The 15109-nt window shown below is 34.0% G+C and overlaps 1 pseudogene; it reads right to left on the bottom strand.

The window, feature by feature from the left end:
- Nucleotides 1-9708: 9708 nt before the first annotated feature.
- LOC117905611 overlaps nucleotides 9709-15109 on the bottom strand; it is a 33334-nt pseudogene continuing 27933 nt past the window's right edge.

A 15109-nucleotide genomic window follows, 5' to 3' on the forward strand; every position in this document is an offset into this window, starting at 1 on the left:
GTTATTCCTTGGGCACTGTTTTTTACTTAATTTGTCACCTTTCAATATAGGTGCAACACCCGATGAACATGACTGCATGTTAAATCTCTCTAAAACTCGATCAATATATCCTTTCTGAGATAAACCTAGCACTCCTCGAGATCAATCCCTAAAAGATCTCGATGCCAATAACATAGTTTGCCTCACCCATATCAGTCATTTAAAAGTTTTTAGAGAGATGTTCCTTGGTTTCACGTAATAAACCAAGATCACTACTAGCAAGCAAAATATCATCCACATATAGTATCAGAAATATAAATTTGCTCCAACTAACTTTCAGATACATACACTGATCAACAATGTTCTCTTTAAATCCAAAAGATGTAATGGTATTATTGAACTTAATATACCATTGTCGGGAAGCTTGTTTAAGACCATAAATGGATTTCTTTAATTTGAAAACTAGGTGTTCATTTCCTTTCTTTGCAAACCCCTCAGGTTGTTCCATGTAGATATCTTCATCCAAATTCCCATTTAAGAATGCAGTTTTCACATCCATTTGATGTAGCTCTAAATCAAAATGAGCTACAAGTGCCATGATGATTCTAAGCAAATCTTTCTTGGAAACTGGAGAGAAGTATCTTTGTAATCAATACCTTCCTTTTGAGTGAAACCTTTGGCCACAAGTCTGGCCTTAAATCGTTTGATATTGCCTTTAGCGTTGTGCTTTGTCTTAAAGACCCATTTACAGCCGACGGGTTTACAACTATTAGGCAATTCGATGAGATCCTAGACACCATTATGGGCCATAGATTTCAACTCTTCATTCATAGCTTCCATCCATTTACTAGAATCATCACTTTCCATGGCTTGTGAAAACGAAACCGGATCCTTCCTTATCCCAATATCAAATTCAGATTCCTGTAGATACACCACAATATCATCTTAAATGGTAGGTCTCCTTTCTCTTTGAGATCTCCTCAAAGGTGCCGGTTGTGGTGGCTCTACAGCATTTTCAATGGCAATATTTTCTGGTGGTAATGAACCATCTCTATTATGTTGCTCATGTTCCTCAACTTGTTGAACAGGTTGAGGGGTAATAATTTCTTGAGGTAAAAAGGGTGGTGGGATATCCACTCTTATCTCCTCAATATCTACCTTTGTTGGTTCACTACTCCCATTGATTTCGCCATTCTCTAAGAATTTGGCATTACCGGTTTCAACTATTCTCACACTATGGTTAGGACAGTAAAATCTGTACCCTTTCGATTTATCCGAAGAGCCAATGAAATATCCAGATATTGTTCTCGAATCAAGCTTTTTCTCATGTGGGTTATAGATTCTTGCCTCCATTGGACAACCCCATATAAGTATATGTCTCAAACTAGGTTTCCTACCAGTCCATAACTCAAAAGAAGTTTCTGGAACTACCTTACTAGGAACTCTGTTCAAGATATACGTTGCGGTTTTAAGGCTTCACCCCACAATGAAATAGGTATAAAAGAGTAATTCATCATACTCCTAACCATTTCCATTAATGTGCGATTACGCCTTTCAGCAACACCACTACCAAGCATTGTGTACTGATTCATGCCTAATTGGTGTCTCAGCTGATTCGTGTCCAGCTGGTGCTCCTTGATTGAGGGATTAATCAACAAAATTTATAACCTATTACACCATATACTAGGGTAGCAAAGACAAAGCTACTATAGCATAGTGGCTCTAGGATCGTTCACTGGGATGGGTTTTCACTTCACAAATGATATTAATTCAAAGCTGAATTGGTGCCTTTTCATTTTAAGGTTAGCTTTAAAAGAAAACATAAAGACGTTTGAATGAAAAAGATTGGTTTTACGCTAACCAAAAATAGTAACTGATTTTTCCTACAAAGAAAAGTGTTTCTTGGAGTTTCAGATCACTAGGCTCAGATTCCTTATACAAAAAGGAGAGTTCCGGTCACTTGTTTCAATTCCTCACATTAGAGAATTAACATAAAGTCAATTCTCTAACAGGTGCTGCACAAATGCTTCCCATTAATGGGTTCAAACACTAAATCCCTCTCACTGATGCACCTTGCAATGGCTCATACCTCTCACCTAGCACTTGCCATTCAAGGTGATCTTTAACCTTGGATTACCCGTCAAAAGCTCGCAAGAGGTAACTAATGGATGTCTCCTAAGAGTCCAAAAGCTTACCAAGTGTTGGCTATTCTAGAAAATCCTACCTTCAAGTCACCTACCAGAGGCTCGCAAGGGGTAAACTAGTGCATCTCCATGGTTAGAGATCACTTGCCTTACCAAGTGTTGGCCCAGGTGATTCCAAGGTGTTTTAAGCTAACTAAAAACATAAAAACCATCAACGGGTCACACTTTCTCTTCATTAACAACTAAAACAACAGAACTTCCAATTTATGCATGAGGAAACTCACCCGGCTTTCTTCACTCCAAGAGACAAAGAGCTTAGCCTCTCATCCTCTAAGGAAAAATCCTCAAAGTTTGATTGGCTAGAAAGAAAATGAAAATGAAAGAGAAAACAAAAATATATGTGAAAAGCAGAGCAAGTGCTCTGTATTTTACTTCCTTCCCAAAACTGTACAAAGGATCCAACACCTCTAACACCCCTCAGAACAGGCTCCTCGGGTTCACTTTATACCACAATTACACTTACAGCTATTACATAGATATTTTGCCAAATTCCTAACTTAAAAGCTAAGGAATTCTATCACTGGTGGTTTACAAGGAGAATTTGGGCATTTAGGCAACAAAAATATCAGAAGAAAAGATCTAAAAGAGTCGGTGCACAGCTATCGGGAAGCTTCAGGACCGTTTCGCAGGTGAAAATGAGGTCTGCGAGATTTTGCAGATGCACAAGAGGGGCTGCGAAATTTCTTCATAGCAACCAGCTGATTCAACACCTTCACAAAGTTGACTTCCATCTGGTAGTGCTGGGCTTCCATCGCGGCGTGAAGCTTCAGGGGAAATCCATAGCACTGTGCAAAAGTGTTGCGAAATATCTCGCAACAAAAGGGTGATTTCGCAACACTTTGCTGAATCCTTCCTTCAGCTTGGAGTGATCGGCTTCCAACGGCTGTAACTTCCTCATTTCAGCTCCAAATCGTACACGGTTTGAAGCATTGGATTCTTGACTTCCTGAGCTTTGAAATGGTATATAGCATGTAGAAAATGGACTTCGGGAAGTGCTCCAAAAGTGCAAAAGAAAACTGTAGCTACTGTCCCCTGTTTTCTTCACTCTGTTTTTCTCTTTGCTTTTCTCCTCTTTGCTTGCTTTGAACGACTTTGGCAAAGGGCTATGGAGCTCCAAATCTTGGTTCTTCATGAATTTGAGCTCTCCATTGCTTTCCAAGGATTCCATATAACTCTCCTCAATCTCATAATGCTTTGGTGATCAAAATACTAACAAAAACACCAAAACTTACACATTTTGATTAGAATTGATTGAAAGGGGCCTTAACATGCTAATTTGGTTAAAAGGCACTAACTACTACTCAAAAGTGTTTAAAAGGATTAATTATAAGCTATCAAATAGCACTTTTTGAGTAGTAATCATGTACTGAGCACAAATGCCACGTTTTTCAAGGAATTTGGCAAAAGGACCAGGATTTTGTCCTGATTCATCATATCTACCATAATATTCACCACCTCGATTTGATCTCACAATTTTAATCTTTTTATCTAATTGTCTCTCGACCTCTGTAATGAACATCTCGAAGATGTCAATGGCCTGAGACTTTTCATGCATTAGATAAACATAACCATAACGAGATAGATCATCTATAAAGGTGATAAAATATTTCTCTCCTGTAAAACATGGAACAGAGAGTGGTCCACAAATATCCGTATGAATTATCTCATGAAGCTCATTACTTCTTGTGGCACCTTTCTTTGTATGTTTAGTTTGCTTTCCCTTTATGCAATCCAGGCATACCTAAAAATCAGTGAAGTCAAGATTTTGTGAAATTCCTTCATTCACTAATCTCTCAATTCTTTCCCTGGAGATATGCCCTAATCTTCTATGCCATAAGATTGAAGAATTTTCATTAATTAAGCCACATTTTGAACCAACATTTGAATGCAAGGTTACCAAAGCTTGTGCAAATTCATGATTCAAGGAAATTTTATATAAACCATCACATAAAATACCAGAACCAACTGTAACAAAATTTAACAACAAACTTAATTGTCTAGAACTGAATAAAATAGAATATCCAGCAGCATCTAATTTGGACAAAGAAACTAAATTCCTAGAAATAGAAGGTACATAAAAAGTGTTTAAAAGATCCATCCGGTGACCCGTCTCTAAGAGTAAGCGATAGGTACCAACAGCTACCACTTCGACCTTGAGACGGTTTCCCATATAGATGAACTTTTCACTTTTCTTCGGTTTCCTGGTTGTAAGGAATCCCTGCATTAAATTAGTCACATGAGTTGTGGCTCCAGAATCAATCCACCAAGTATTTTAAGGAACTTCAGCAAGATTGGATTCATAACATACAAAAGAAAGATTTATACCTCTCTTTTCAAACCAAGCCTTGCGCTTGTTACAGTCCTTCTTCACATGCTCTTTCTTGCCACAAAAGTAGCAATTTACCGTGAATTTTCCATCATGACTCTGGCTACCTTCCCCAGGTCCACTTTTCTTAGGTGGAAACTTCTTTCCATTTCTGAATTTTCCTTACTTCTTCGTAACTCCATGAGTTACAGCAAGGGCAAGATTATGTCCTTCTTGTCTTAATCTCACTTCTTCTTGTATGCATTTACTGGTAAGCTCATTCAAGTTCCACTGATCGCTGTTAGTATTATAGTGGATCTTGAATGGAGCAAACTGTGATGGAAGTGAGTTAAGGACAAATTGTACCAAGAAGGACTCATCCATACTCATGCCTAGCGCCTTAAGCTTTGCAGCCTTTTAAGTCATGTTTAAAATATGTTGCTGAATACCTTTCTGACCATCATATTTCATGGTGGTCAATTCAACCATCAATGTGCCTGCAAGGGACTCATCAGCGCGTTTGAAGTGCTCCTCAATAGACTTCAAAAATTCTAAGGCAAACTCGGTTTGAGGGAGAGAGGTCTTGATATTATTGACAATAGTCATTCTCATAAACATCAGACTTAGTCTGTTTGATTTTGCGTAGGCTTTTGATTGTTCCACCTGCTCCGGAGTACTGTCGTTCGTAGCTTCAGGAGGTTTATCAGTTATTAAATTCAGGTCAAGAATCCAATACGCCCAGTGAGAATTGAACCCTTTCATACCATTCAGAAAAGTTCGACCCATCAAAAACAGTCATTCCAGATGCAAGAGAGTGTAACGAAGTGGGAACTGTACAAAATAGAACAATGCTCACAATAAGGCCTCAAGTATAAAATAAATAACAATGAACTATTGATATCGTTAAAATTCTCCTTTGGGTAAATTTTAACATATCCAGTGTTCACTTGAGGGAGCTTAAAATACTTTACTATTTTGTGTCATTTATATGTTACCTTTGGGTATCCATTTTACCTTTCTAAGCAACACAAAATAAAAGCATAAATTAATAATTAGCAAAAATTGACTCTTCTTTGGGCTAGTCTCATTCTCTTAATTATAAAGAGAATTATTAAGAATTTTACAAGTCTCCCTTTATTCTTTTATGCAATTTAATAAATACAAGGCACACTAATTTAGGTTACTTTGGCAACTATCTAAACTAGTTAACCTTACATTTATAAATTGTCTAATAATGCATTAGAGAACGATCCCCGAACAGCTCTTGGAACGGACGCCTGCAGCGCCCAACACTGGCGCTTCTCATCGGCATCTGAAATGCCTGAAAAATAGCGCCTGCACGCCATATAGATCGCTTGAAATGGCATTTCTGGAGCACCTGAATACGGCGTCGCCGGAGCGCCTAAATGGCGCCTGAAGCACACCTGGAACGGTGCTGCAAATGGCTCCTCCAATGACGCCAGGACTGGCGCCTGAAGGGTGCCTAGAACGGCCTTGTTGCACGCCTTGAATGACACTTCTTGAATGTCTAAAACAATGCTAAACAACTCCTCTTCCGACCACCGGACTGGCGCTAAAACAGCGTCTCTCACCGGCATTGCAAGTGTCACCCCCGTCACTGGTAGTGGCGCCCAAAATGAAACGACGCTTGGACAGCATCGCTCTAGTCAACGTTGCAAGGAAGACACAGTGCCTTCCTTCTACGCATTGAGGCTGGTCTTTATTTTGTTTAGATTTTCTCCTATTCGTTTTGGTGAGACCAATTAATCAAAGATAAAATCTAAAAAATTTAATCCTTATAAAACAATGATTCTGAATATTTGAATTCAACTTGGCTCTGATACCAATTGTTAGTATTTAACGCGGAAATTAACACACAAATTCAAGATCATTGAATTCAACACATCTCAAGAAAATTAAAGAATTGATTACATACCGTTTGAAGAACACGCAACCATGTTAAATCGAGAGATCCCCTTCAATTTATAAACCTTAAATTTTTTATCTCTTCTTCTCCTTGTCAAATTTTAATACACAGAATTATTTCCTTTAATTGATGGAAGAGAACTTACTTACAAAGGGGGTTCTGTATCTTTCTTTTATAGATAGAAGAAGAGGGCCAAGAATAATCGTTTAGAAAACTATTCTGAACGTGTTATTCTAATAACTGTTTTATTCTTATTTACCCACTCCATCAAAGGGCAAATATCCTTACAACAGTTATTAACTATTTTGGGCATTCTTTTAATTGGCTAAAAAAACTTTTATAAGTGGATAAAAAATTAAAACACTAGGTTAGTGGGCCACCCACTTAATTTTAACGTGGAAATAACATTCTTATGTTTGGTTTCACCATGAGAAATACAAAAGAAAATCAAATATGATTAAAATTTGTAAAAACGTTATATATTTTAAGATTATTTAATCTTTATATAATAGAGGGACATAAGTAAAATGAATTTGAAGAAGCATAAAAAAATAATTTATTAAGTTTAAACTTTTTTTTCCTTCTATTTTTTTCTCTTTATTTTATTTTCCTCACATTTTTCTTCAATTTTCTAGAACCAAACATAGCCTAAGATAATATAGAAATGGAATAGAAATTGGAAACACTTTTTGAAGTGATTGAGCCCACTGAAGCAAAGAAACCTACAAAAAAGTTTTCAATCCATGATCTTTGTCAGTTCTTCCAAACACCACCTAGAACGGGCATAGTTTTCCGACAGAATTATGAGGCAAATCCTTGACTCTTCAATAGCTTTTAAAAGTTCTGCTGCAATCTCTTCTCCTCTTGGAAGCTCTTCATCATCCCTTTCCGACTCAAAGTTCTGTAGAGATGATCTGTAAAATTATGGCGGGTATCTTCACCTATAAAGCTCAAGAAAACATCGTAATTCCATCCACGAATAGAAAAGGAAGATGAAGAAGAAGACGCTCTTTGACTTTGAGGATTTGCAAAAGCCATCCGCTCCTACTATGAGGACTCACTTTAACTCAGCTTAAATACATGCAATTTCTTCATAAAAAGTAAAAAGAAATTGCAGGAGAACACAGGTTAGTGGAAAGACAGCGATGGAATCTCCCTTGCAAGGTGGGGGTTCTGTGTGCTACAATTCTTGTCAATGGTCTCTACTAGATCCGGACTTTTTTCAATTGTTTACAAATTAGTCTCCATATATAAAAAATAAAAATGGATTTCAATATTTTTAATTATTATTTAATTTTAAATGTAAGAAAGAGGTTTGACTCCAACCATCCACCCATTCACCCACACATGTGATGCCCACAATACTTCAGCATGACACGTCTCCGAGGAACAAGGAAAGTAGATGGAATGCCGTGAAAATCATTTTGTTGGAAAATCATTTAATTTAATTTACATCATTAATGATTGATGTGGGAGTGGAGGACGAAATTTCGTCTCACTATAAATGAATTCTTTGAAAATTTCTGAAAATTGTATTATGATATTTGAAATAATAAAAATTTTCAAATAAATTATTTTATGCATTTCTTATGTATTATTTTTGCATATCCTTATAATTTTCTTTTGCATTATTTCATGTACTTGTATTATTCTTTTTTCAGTATCCATGATTGATTAATTAATTATCATAATTCTCTTTTACGTGCTTAGTAAAAACATTTTTAAGGCTTAAAATGGTATTACTATAGTACCTTACCAATAGGTAACCTAACCTCTGGATTCAGACTCGATTTTTGCTAATACGTCTTTTATTTAAAAATGGAGTTACACTAGGGCTTTATTTCTTATTTTATTTTCTTTTAAAAATAAACAAAAATAAGTAATGATTCCAACTTTAAAAAAAAAATATAGTTTTTTACAATAAAAACAAGTGTCACCATCAAGTAGGGACACACATGAAAAATACGGGTTCACAATTGTATTTCTTAGACTTAAAATATAAAACAATTACTAAATCAACGAATCTTGTAAGTTTTTAAATATTTGATCATAAAAGATTCAAAGTACAAGGGAACAAATAGTTTTCAAAAGAAAAAAAAATGTTTAAAATGGAAAATCTAACAATAAAGACAATGAAACAAGGTGATATGGAAAGAGTTAAATAGAAAAATCTTTTATCCATGAATTTATAGCTTATTTAGTAGAAAAAAAGTGAATTTATAGCTTATTTAGTATAAAGTTTAATTTAATTAGATCATGCCCAAATTTATTCCTTTTAACTCTATCTATTAGGTAAAGGTAGTGTGAAATTTTGGCCTCTCTCCACCTTTCTTCGCTTCTGACATTGTTATGCATTGCTTCTTCAACTCCAACCACAACAACTGATGATCGAAGAAAATGAGACAATAGTCAATGAATAATTTATTAATTTATTTCTTAATTCAATAGCATTGGAATGTCAGCTGGAATATTCCAAGTCCATAAAACCAAAGTTTATTATTTAATATTTTTTAGCACACCACTCATGACTCTACAACCTTCCTGCCAACTTGGAGGGTTTGGTTTGCAACAACTTAGTTAATTGGTAAGTGTCTTTTCTCTAAACCATAAATTCAAATGATCAACTCCTACGTTTTAATTTACAAAAACCATAGATTTGTTTTACTAGTTATTTTAATTTAAGGAAGTAAAAAAGGGTTTACGTTAATGTAAAAAAAAAAAAAAGGAGTTGAAAAGTAATCAAATCACTAAAAAACATATTTGGAGTTCTTTCGGTGTGGGTTAGGCTCAATTTGTGCCCATGCAATGGAAATGGGTGATTTTTTTTTTTTTCCTTTTCCTTTATCTTGGTGTAGATCTTGTGATATTGTTATTAAAATAGAAGGTAAAAATATAAATTATATACAAATTATTTTAACTTTAGGAAAAAACGTTTATTTTAATTTAAAATAAATAAATAAAAAAGAACCGACTTTATCTCAACTGTATAAGACTTCATAAAAATTATCTTATTTGTAAAATATTTTTAGATGTAAAAGTAAAAAAATTAAATAAACCATTTTATGACCTTTTTCACAAGTATCCATATATATCATAGTCTAATTTTAAAATGCAAGAATAAGTCAATTACTCTAAACTATATCATTTATAATTTTTTTAATTATTAATATGATACCTAACCTTCTACGGAATTTGAATAAAATATGGATAAGTCAAAAAATTGTCAAATCAAGATAATTTTAAACTATCCCATTTCAAACTTTTCTAATACAACATGATATTTTATCATGTCCAAAGAAATTGGAATGGCCAAAAGTTGTCAAATCAAGATATATCTATTGTGGACATGGCATTGGGAGGCATCTTAGCATTGTATTTATTGAACAGAAAATAAATCATGAAAGCTGAATAATACGAATATTCAATGAAATCTTTGGCATGTTATTTCTTTGCAGCTTCAACATGGTGGCATGTCGGATGGAGGAGGCAACATTTGAGCTTCTGGGTGTTTACCATTTTTCACTATGAATGCAGTTTCCATAGCCCAAGTCAGATGCTCTTCTACATGGCAGTGCATGAACCACACTCCTGTAATAGAGAAAATACACAACATTACACCTAACTTAATTGTAATATTAAGAAAAATTATTTCCTTGGTATGCAGGTTGGCAGTTTCAAGGGTTGTATTTTTTATTTATTTTTTTAAATAGAGAACATGAGTGCTTGCAACATACCAGGGTTGGAAGCCTCGAACCTGATTGCAACCCAACCATTCTTAGGAACAGAGATGGTATTCTGATGGGGAGGATCCACCAGATTGTAGCGCATAGGATCCCTATTTTCATCGAAATTCCCAAATCCCCATCCAACAACATAGAAACTGTGTCCATGGAGATGCATGGGGTGGATTGCCCCTCCAACCAAGTTTGTCCCTTGAAAAACAAGCTCCACTGTGGAGTTATACTCGAGAACCCTTACTTTTGTTCCGGTGCTCGGCAATTGATAGAGTAATGGAAGATAATCAGCTGTAAAATCAAACACCACTGGTGGAACGCTAGGAAATTTATCTTCATATACACCACTAATGTTATAATAGTAAGCTTCCAGTATGTCAATTGTAGGGGTATGGAAGCTTATGTTGTTTATACTTGCGGCAGACCGCGTCCCATTTGGCCCTGAACATGAATCATTGACGCATGGGTACGAGTTTAAAGAAACAGTGTAAATCAGTTTAGTGCTCGTGCTCAATGGACATTGCAAGGATGTTCCGCATCTGCTAAGCTTCGGAGGCTGGCCATGACTTGAACTGATGCATTTGTGTCATTGTATGCAGGTAAATGAGGCAAGAAGGGAGGTGAAGATGGAGTGTAGTATCCCCTGTACTGTACAATAGCTGTGGTGGTTGTGTTATCATAAATATTACGACCTGTCGGGGCAAGGGAAAAAGTTATAGCTGCCATGTAATAGTGATCCGGGCGTTGGTTAGCTTCTAGTAAGACATCAAAGGTTTGGCCAGGAAATATTGTGATAAAATCTCGTGTCAATGGTTTCGTGTAGCTACCATCTGTTCCAACCACTGTCATTTTATGCTTGGCAATGGAGAAGAAGAGAGCCTCGTGCAAGGCAGCATTGATTATGCGAAGTAGATAGGTCTTTCCATGATCCACCATTAGCTTGAATGTGCCTGCAATTAGAAAGGGAAAGTTGTATACTTATGACTAGCCAAAAGAAAAAAGAAAAAGTTTCCATGAGGATCCACCAATTATGAAGTCATTGATTGATTAGGGGTGTAAATTTGGCTCCATGGTTCAAAATTAGATTTGGACTAGCCTTTTCTCATGTGTTAAATCATGGCTCTACCATCCTCATAGTTGTATTCCTCTTTTTTAGTTAATAAGAAAAAGTAATATGGTCAACATACAAGAAAATGAAATCGTGTACAATTTTAAAATGGGAAGTTAAACTTAATTTGTACCTGATTTTGAGCATGGAAGTAGATCACCGGGTTGTCCATTTATCAATAAAGAATCAGAGGCATTGGCGTCAACTCCACTTGCAAGCCCTTCATCTCGAATTGCATTCACATCAATCTTCCACCATTGTCCTGCGTTTTAACAACTCCAATAATTTTAGATTTTGCTTTGTTGGTTAATTCATAATATGTAAATTAACATTTAAAACTAACAACACTTATACCTAATATGATGAGAACTTCTGCATTAGGTTTGTGAAAAGGATACTTGGTTTCATTCTTGGGATAGACGATTATAGCTCCATGAACGGTGGCTCGGGTCCAATCACTATGAGCATGCCACCATAAAGTGCCTTCCTCTGAGGAAAGGATGATCTTCTGACTAAACTTTGACCCTGGCTGAATTGGGCATTGTGTGATATACTCGGGACCATCTGTCCATGGATATCTAGGCATGTTCACCCCATGCCTGCAAAACAATAACTATACGTTAAAACTAGTACTTATTTTCAAACTAACAAAAGATGGCATGCAACAACATATTATCATAATAACAAGCGGCATCAACTGTATTTCAATGGAACTAAAGCAAATAACCCTAAAGTATTGTTTTAAATTTGACTTTATTTGCAAAGCAATATATTGCAGCCCCCTCTTAGAAATAAAAGAATGCATGCCATGTAGGTATGTTGTCGTCGCTCTTTCTCTGAGACACTCTCAAGACCTACCAATGAATGGTGAGATTTTCTTTTCCCCTATTATAAACATCAACAATGATCGTCTCTCCTTTCATAGCATATATAGTTGGTCCCGGAAATTGTCCATTTACTGTTAAGATGTCCTTGGTGCTACAAAGCCTTGTATATGAAGCTTCCCTCACCTGCACCAATTAAAAGTTAACCACCAACCTCATCCCAAAAGAAATATTACATGCATGAATAGTTGCATCGATCCATTCATGCAAGTGTATAACCACTTAAAAATTGATAGCATGCATGAACGACTCAACGACACCAGGGTAAGGGGTCTTACGAGGGAAAATGAGAGTCATACTGCTTCCTAAATATTATGATCAGAAGGTGACGTTAAGGCCAAAATCATATATAGTATTTACCATAAAAGTATGCCGACGGGTTGAAGCTTGGCAATGGATGCCACCACCAAAAAGTTGAAATACTAAAATTTGTAAGAGGAAAACCTTCATGATCAGCGACATCTTCTTTGGAATAAAAGCCTCTTCTCTTTTCCTAAACACAACTCCTTCAATTTTCTTACTACTTTTGTTGTATGTCTTTCATATGTGATTCACTATATAGTCATGATAATTCTCTCGGATACAATACTTCCTCTCCACGTGTCAATATAGAGGAAGTGATTTGAATGTGTATTGGTTTTTAATGTTCTTTGACCACTTCAATGAGCAGGACCACTATATATAATAATGATATTTGATCAATTACCAAATTAAAATAAACCAAATGCGTGAAGAAAGCTAACAATTGTTACTTCCACGTTATTTTAGAATAAATTTAAAATATTCTTTCACACGTTATTTTGGCCTCGCGTATAAACTGTTTTTCATAGACAACTCCTTTTAAGAATTATTTTAAAATTATTTTTTAAGATAATCAATAGTGTTAAACCGATGATTTTGGCAAACATGACTATTGTTTCGTCTGGATGGGACAAAGTTGTTTCCCAATTTGGTATTTCAGAACCTTCCATAAAAAAAACACAAAAATATTTTGTAAATAGTTGAAAATAGAATACCAACCCTTGTGTATTGTGAATCACTTAAAACATCTATTGGGAGTCATAGATATTTTTTCTCAGTAAAAAGCAATTTATTAATAATAATAATAATAATAAATAATTATAGATTTTAAAAAAATATTTTCAAAACAAATGCAATCTATAATTTATTTGTTCGTATAATATGTTATATCTTGATTAAAATGGTTTTAGTTGGCTTAGATACCTTAATCCAACCCAAACTTTAAAATAATGTTTTAAAAACAGATTTTAATGGTCGGATCAATGATTTAACTGTGATCAAATTAATTGATAATATTGTAAATATATAATATATATTTTATTAAAATTAAAATAATTTTGAAAATTAAAAATTAATAACATTTATTTCTTCAATTTTATATAGATGTATTAGTATTTTAAATTTTATTAAACAAAACATCTATAATATTTAAATATAAAAATATATTGAAAATAAAAGAAAAATTGTACTATATAATCTTATATATGTTTACTTATATATTTTTAAAATAACATATGTAATTTATTTTTTTATATAATTTTTAACATCAACAAAAGAGTAACAAAGTGGTCCAAAATTTTACCTTGAACCTATTGTCCAAGCTTATTTTTCTTTAAATAGCCACTACAATGATCCCATACAGGAAATAAAAGGAGATAAGAAAGAGCGTTATAAGCCTCATTCATTCATTATAAAGCAAACAGTGGTGAAGCCCATGGGCAATGTCCCATTTTGCAAAATAAAAAAGAGGGTGTTGAATGCTAGGATGCAAATGATAGGCGCTCTGGCCGATTTTGCCCAAAATGAAAAGGGTGTTAACCGTTTGATTCTTAAATAACCGTCCAGCTCCATCGATCTGATCGTTGGCTCAAATAGTTCGAAATCAGTTCAATAAATAAATAAATAAATAAAATTAATAAATTATTTTTTCATTAATATAAATTAAATAATTTAAAATACCAAAGTTTTTCAAAAATTTTAATCATGGTGTGGGCCTTTGATTAGCCAAAGATAGCCCATGCATAACCTACCAAAGTGAAGCATAACAACCTTATAATAGTGATGTCACATAGCAATACATTATTTATTATTTTGTTTTCCCTTTCAATGTGGATTTCCTTTCTTAAAGCTATTAAAACAACACACTATCAAGATTTGAGCGTGGCCTTGCACAATATCTTTTGTATATTAATAAATATAAATTAATTAAAATGAAATTATTATAAATAAGTTAATTTAATTATCTTATTATATATTTTATATAGTGATTAAATATAAGACAAAAAATAAATTTATAAATAAAATTATAAATATTTTAAATAAAAATAAAAATGTATATCAACATTTTTTTTATATCCTTCAATATATATAAACTTAATGCTTTATCATTTTAGCATTAATGTTTCACAATTTTGTCTAAGATTACAAATTTATATATACATAATTTTTTTTCTTAAACAATTTCATTATATACATTATTATTTTTTCTATCATTTTTGAATTATTTCCAACATTATATATATATATATATATATATAGCTTAGAATTTTCATTGATGTTTCCTAATATATCTATAAACTCCAACTAATGATATATCGGTAAAAATTGAATGTTTTAAATGTGGTGAAGAGGGTCATTTTGCATTTGAATGTCCCTCAAAGGATAGAAAGGTTATACAAACAACTTGGAGTGAATTCGAGTCTAATTAAACAAGTGAAAATAAATTAAATGAATGTCGTGAGTGCATTAACTTCATTGCCTTTGTGACAAATGTCAATAGATAACGTCCCTTAAAAAACCTTTAAGTGAGTTAAGTCACTTCGATGATAATGACATGAGTTTTCACATAGCTTATAAGATATAGTACAAGGAATGTTTAAGCCTAAAAAAGGAACATGTCAAGACAAATTCCTACTATGAGTGATTATAAAAGTTCATTTAGTAAAGT

Source organism: Vitis riparia, chromosome 18, assembly GCF_004353265.1.
Source record: "Vitis riparia cultivar Riparia Gloire de Montpellier isolate 1030 chromosome 18, EGFV_Vit.rip_1.0, whole genome shotgun sequence".
Lineage (NCBI taxonomy): Eukaryota > Viridiplantae > Streptophyta > Magnoliopsida > Vitales > Vitaceae > Vitis > Vitis riparia.